This window comes from Cibotium barometz, chromosome 10 (assembly GCF_041138505.1).
Source record: "Cibotium barometz isolate CiBa-2024 chromosome 10, ASM4113850v1, whole genome shotgun sequence".
NCBI classification, from domain to species: Eukaryota; Viridiplantae; Streptophyta; class Polypodiopsida; order Cyatheales; family Cibotiaceae; genus Cibotium; species Cibotium barometz.
Window position 1 is genome coordinate 13,489,837 of NC_141055.1, and position 6,929 is coordinate 13,496,765.

The 6,929-nt window shown below is 39.8% G+C and overlaps 1 pseudogene; it reads left to right on the forward strand.

The window, feature by feature from the left end:
* The first annotated feature begins 5,049 nt into the window (after nt 1-5,049).
* Nucleotides 5,050-5,786, forward strand: LOC147634571 (uncharacterized; annotated as a pseudogene).
* Nucleotides 5,787-6,929: the final 1,143 nt, after the last annotated feature.

Consider the following 6,929-nt stretch of genomic DNA (forward strand, 5'->3'; position numbering starts at 1 on the left):
AAGGCTCAAATAGGACACCATAGTCCCACACAACGCCCATGTGTGCCATGTCATAACACTAACTTGTGAATTGGAAGGCCAAAGCTCCAATCAACTAGCACACTGATGGTGAGATGGCAATAAATATTTTGTCGTGGATGGGCAAGAAACTTTATGCCCTTGCTCACAAGGGAAGCCGAAAGATTCAAACCTCATTTATACATATGTAATGACCTCCTATCAATTGTAGAGACACATATACTTAGGAATGTATTAGTAACCCCCCATCTCGGAGCCTCAAACCTCATTAATACATATGTAACAACCTCTTATCATTTGTATAGACACATATACTTGGGAACATATTATATTAACTTACCCCTCCCATGTAATTTTGTCTTTCTATGTCCTTTACACACAAAACACCAATATATACATAAATCACATACACGCACGCACGCACACATGTACATACACCCCTAAAAATCCAACTCCCTCTATTTTTAAACCCACCTAACATTTATCCTCTCCAATCTCCCCATTTTTGAAAACCAACACCACACCCCCTCCCATTCCTCCTTACACCCATCATTTTCTAGTTAAGCCTTTTTATTTTCTTTTCACACACACACACACACACTCTCTCTCTCTCTCTCTTTCACTCTTTCTAGCACACACACACACACACACACTCACTCATACACACCCACACACACACACACCCACCCACACACACACACACACACACACACACACTCACTCACACTCACACACACTCACACTCTCTCTTTTTAGCACACACACACTCACTCGTACACACCCACACACATACACACTCTCCCACCCTTTCAAAAATAAATAAATATCCTCATCTTTTCTATTTTTAACCTCCAACCACAAACAAATTACTCCATAACCTTACACAAGGAACATGTCTATACTAATGCGGATCCCATTGATCAAGTTACAAAGCTGATTAGACAACCACAACCAAGTACACCATAATTTTTCATAATTTACAAGCACCCTTACCATTGACATCTAGGTACATTCGTTGTGGGGGGCATGGTGGGTGAAAGCCATGATATGACCCATCTCTTAGATTCAACATGAACAATCATAAAAGATTATCCTTATGCTGTCATGACCACTCTATTGGGCACCCACACCTTCTAACAATCTCCTCATGGGTAAACCTTACAATCTTCTCTCAACCAAAAGTGAATAATTGTCAAAGAAAGCAAAAAAATAATCAAAGAAAGTAGAGATTTGGAGTTTCACATGGATTTCTAGAAAATAAACCTCCCCCAATATTTATCTCCTCACAGATGATGAGACGAGCAATTAGTTTTTGAAAATCAGGAAAGTTTTCTCAAACTCCAATGGAGTTCAAAAAGTGGTTGTATTCCTTGCCAAGACCATTCAAGGTCACTAAAACCATATCATCATCATCTATTAGTGAATAAAAGCAAGGGCATATGCAATCCCTTTAAACCTTCACCTAGTAATCAATATACTCAATTTTCCTTTGGTCACATTATGTAGCTTCTGCTTTAGTTACATCTTCCAAGCTTGGGTGTTTGTGCTATACATTTTCAAGAGATGGTCACATATATGATAGTCTACAACATTAGAAGATGGTGATGTCAACATCCAATCCAGACAAGGGGGTGCCTATTACAAAATAGAGACAAATGATGATAATCCGAGGCTAGAGGATTTGGAGTGTAGCCACATACTGCCAGAAAGAGTTCTTAACCATACCAGAGTACATGGCTAGGTATACACATATGTGCCTTTGTAATTATGAGTGGACCCAACCTACATGTGCCAATATGAGTGGACACAACCTTTGTAATTATGAGTGGACCCAACCTACATGTGCCAATACAAAGAAGGTTCTCCAATGGCATTTGCAAAAGAGAAGAGGAGGGATTCTCAAATTTTTTATAATTCCAATCTTTAAGCCAATAACCTTGAATTCAATAGGCTCATAAAGGCAACAGTGTTTGTTATGAATAAGAGCTTGGTGCAAAATACCCGAATCTAACAATTGTACAACATGCAAATTCATGAAGCTGATTGTGGTATTCTCAACCAAAGAAAATAAAGCATGTAGAAATATGATCCAACATTTTTTGTAGCATGCATATTGTTAAACCCCCTCATTGGGGGACACCTCTCCAATGTAGATGCCATAACCGTCACTTCATTTGGTCGTTGAAATTAAAAATGCTAATATTGTATATTTTACATGTGTGATTGCCACTTGTCCATGAAAGGCACCACAAGATTAATTATGGAGATTGCATGCTTAGATTAAGTATTTGCACAAGCCTAGGCGGCCTTGGAAAGCCATGAGAGTAATTATGGAGATTGCATGCTTAGATTAAGTGTTTGCACAAGCCTAGGTGGCCTTGGAAAGCCATGGAACCATATTTTAAGTATGGCTGGCCAAGGTGTGAAGGCTGGGGGGAGCTAAGATAAGGGTCGATTTGTATTCTCACCATTCATTATTTTATGCAACTAATAGAGTGCTCTTCTTCTCTACTCTCTTGCTCTCTTGTGTGTTCGCTGCCCAGATAGCTAAGCTAGCTCATAAATTCATTGGAGATGGTGATCCTAGGAGACATTTGGAAGTATTTGATCAAGTGTGTGAGGCCCAAGGAGAACAAAATGAAGTTTCCAAGACCAATTCCTTTAGTCTAACATTAGACGGTAAGGCTAGGGTTTGGTATAGAGCTCTCAAGGTCGAGGAACACTTGAACTCCACCGCTCTTAGGAGATTGTTCTTGAAGCAATTTGTACGTGAACAAGTCTTATGGGGTGTAGCTTCATAGCTACACAAAGTTGAGAGGGAGGGAAGAAGAGAAGGAGAAGAGGAGTCGGTTAGATATTTCATTAGCCATCTCAAGCATTTGAACTCGTTACCTTCCACATGAATGCTATTCAAATAGTCAATTGCTCGATACCTTCCACATGAATGCTATTCAAATAGTCAATTGCTCGATAGATTCATCCATGGGCTTAACCATGAAGCGACATAAGAGGGATCACTACCTTCCACATGAATGCTATTCAAATAGTCAATTGCTCGATAGATTCATCCATGGGCTTAACCATGAAGCGACATAAGAGGGATCACTACATGGGATGAAGTCACAACAAAATGCCATCCAACTACAAAATATCATGCTCAAAGGAGCTAAAGCATTAGATTCCAAATCTATTGGTTTTGGAGTCACGAGACATAGCACTTCCATAGTTAAACCCCTTGCTAAAGGTAACACTTTAGCGGACATGAATTTCATAGATTTCATGAGAGCACTCCAAGAGGGAATGAAGTTTGATAGAGCCCCTGAAAACACACATATATATCCAAGGAGAGAGCTTCAATGGTGCTTAATCTACCGACAAGGCCATTTAACCAGTGAGTGTCCAGTCCTAAGGGCATGCTATAATGGTAATTTTACTTTTTGTGGATGTTATGGTCATGAGGCTTCACAGTGCCCCACGCATTTGCAAATCCTTGCTAATGCTTCTAGGCCTCAATAGTTGGCTTTACCGGCCCTATCACAGCCACAAGCTAACACCTTCTGTAAACACAAATTTGAATTCTAATGAAGAAATTCCTTGTTCTAGACAGTGCTCAAGAAGAGTTTCTTTCATGTGGTCGAACAAGAGCCATAACAGCTTAATGGCAACGTAGCAGTCGATGAGAGAGATCGGGAGCAACGATGCCCTGGAATGGCAAGAGGTGAGAGAAAGGAGCAGCTTCTTTCAAGGCTAGTGATTCGAGAGACATGTATATATTTTTTTGTGCTAGAAATTGTTTGAGGAGCTTAGGATTTCAAAAAATGCAACTAGAGCGTAGCAATTTTTTAAGTTTAGGGAGAGATCCACAAAATGTGTTCTTAAGGTCTTGTGTGCGACGCTCCACCTTGTCAACTAAATATGTGGTCTCAGATGTTGTAGTTTTCACAGCAAGCTTATTAAATGTATTTGGTATAAGAAAAATGTGTTCTTAAGGTCTTGTGTGTGACACTCCACCTTGTCAACTACTAAATATGCGGTCTTAGATGTTGCAGTTTTGCAAAGCAAGTTTATTAAAGGTATTTGGTATAAACAATTTAATAATTAAAAAAAATTAGCAAATGTGGCCCAAGAAAGTTTTTATTTAACATTTAGCACACATGAAACCTCCCAATAGTGTTTCCTAAAGCAATGTTTGGGAAACTTTATCACCTTCAACGGAGAAGTACTACTTGACTCAAACTTCACACATTTGCCCGATAATTTTAATAAAAGAGAGGTGTAAATTTATACGTGGAGTCACAAAAAGAAAGTATAAACCCCACTCTCTCACTTACCTCTTTCTTAAAAATATGGAGACAAGATTTATCTCACATCAAAATTCCCCAGAAGAGCAAGATGGGTGTTTGTCAAATATGTGCAAAGTTGAAAGCAAAGCAAGACACAGCAAAGACTACAGAAGAAAAATGTAAGTTTGAAGTTCTAGATCTTTTAAAATGGCTGTGTTGGTTATTTTGAATTAATTTTTTATATTGGAAAAATATTGACACTCTTGAATCTCTTTTGCAGTTCCCATTCTACAGACCTTGAGGATTCATAGGGAGCAAGAGAGTCGGAGCACCAAAAATTAGCAAAACACACGATAATGTGTTTAGAGAAGAAGGAGAAATATTTAGGCCTAGTCATTGATGGCATGGATCAAAAGAAAACCATGTCGCCTCATTTTATGGGTCCTCCTAAGAATCTCAAGGAGGAAAATTTTACTCCATGTTGTAGGAGCCTTAGTTTTCAATGGTGTCATATCATCAAGGATCTTTGTTAATTTTCCTAACATTCATAACGATCTCACCATCATTAAAAACATCATCGGAGAATGGCAAGGCGAACTACCACCTATTCTCTACTTACAACTAGATAACACTAGCAAAGAAAACAAAAACCAAGTTCTCCTTGCATACTTGAATATGCTGGTATAGAAGAAGATATTCAAGAAAGTCAAGATTGGGTCTTTGTTGGTGGGACACCACACATGACCAGATGTCTAGTAGGTTCTCGCTCAAATTGTCAAAGAAAAGTGCATTTGACCTTCCACAGATCTGCACCTTGTTAGAGGATGCATATGTTCCCAAGCCCTCCATAAAAATCATATAATTTTAGATGCTTTGCAACCAGCAAGGCCACTAACATGTCATCATTTGCACAGCTCAATGATCATAGTTTTTAGCATTAATTTAGAATCGAGCAAGGGGAGGACCATACTCTCATGTGGTCCAAAAAATACTCAAACTCTGAATATTGGTGGTTGCCAACAGTGGAGGGTTTGAAGTTCTTACTATTTATTCCTTGTCGTGAAATTAAACGAGCCAAGTACATACTACTCTCTACAATGAGCAAGACACAAGAAGCTGAGAAAGAAAATCACTCTGTTGATTTTTTGCAATGCTTGAATGAGATCAAGGAGACAATACATGTTGCACGTGTATTTTCCAAAGAGCTCTCTAGCATGGTGGGTGAATTTTTTTTCAAAGCAGGAGAAGCTGGTTGAAGAGTTCAGGGATGACACATTTCAGCTACAACATGCATTTGTGTGGCACAAGAGTGGCCTTAGTGAATGGAGTGGCAATGTTGTAGCTACTGGTGTGAGCGATGTGCCAATTTCAGCAGAGTTATTATCTCTTGTTCATGGAGAGACAAGGGAGATGTATGTTGGTCCCGGGAAGAACACAAAGTGTCGACAACAAGAGAAAGAAACGTGGGAAGAAAAATGTAAATGAGCTAAGTGGGGGAACAATGATCGCGGTTCTTGCTACCGACACGATGAATGTGAGATCCCAACTGCCCCCTCTGCGCACCGGATTCCCGGATGGTAGCAGCGGAAGTAGCTTCCTCTTACGCGGGGCAGGGTTTCTCACTCTCGGGGCAGGGTTTCTCACTCTCGGGGCCTCGCCCTCGAATGTCCGGGCACGAGACTAAGCTGGTGGTCATTCCGAAAACCAAAACCAGGAAATTTTTCCATGCCCGAAAAACGGGGATGATTCCACCATTTATTTTCTTAACAAATTTTTCTAACGAGGTCAAGATACTGAACTAACCTTCATCTAATTAAACCAGATAGAAGGAAAACTATTACAGACTTATCTTGAAAGAATCAACGCTTTTTTCCTAATTGAATCAGACACAGCCGTTGATCTATTCATTTGAGAAGTCTTTAGGCTTTTATTTAACTACTCGAGTTCTAAGCGTATTCCTATTAATCAATTTTATTATTAAAACTCTACTGATTCCAGCCTAACCCCATCCGATGGGTTCTAGCCAACCACTGGAATTAGTAGAACCAGACAAGTACTCACCCACCCATAATTGAATGCCTTTCTTAACTTTTGCTTTAGAATACAAATACGCACACACTCCTCTTTAATCTTTAATTTTTATTGATAAACAATTATTGGTTACAGATGTCATAACTCAAAATTTCCATTCAATCCTTGTTTCTCACAAAACAGTATCACTCTAGACTCTCCGTTGAGACCAGCAGGTTAGCAACAACGTGATCCAGTAACAGATTACAATAACTTTCTCATCATCATACATATATATATCTTCCACGACATATGCTTGGGTGTCCTATAAGCACCGCGAGCCCGTTCATCGCCTGGTCAGAACCCTCCAAGATCCTCCTTAGGTGTCCTGGCACTTCACTCAGGGAACCGCTTCGTCGGCCCTCGCCCATCATACCGAAAGCATACCATTTTTCACCATACCCAGGGTGGTCTCAAGATGACCTGGGCAGGTTTTTGCTGCGTGAGCCATCCTTTAAACACTCCCCGCCTCCTGTTGCAACCGAACTTCCCTTTAAAAAACACATATACCAAATGCTCCCTCCGACGTAAGACAGTCCTTTAAGAAAATAGGGTTTC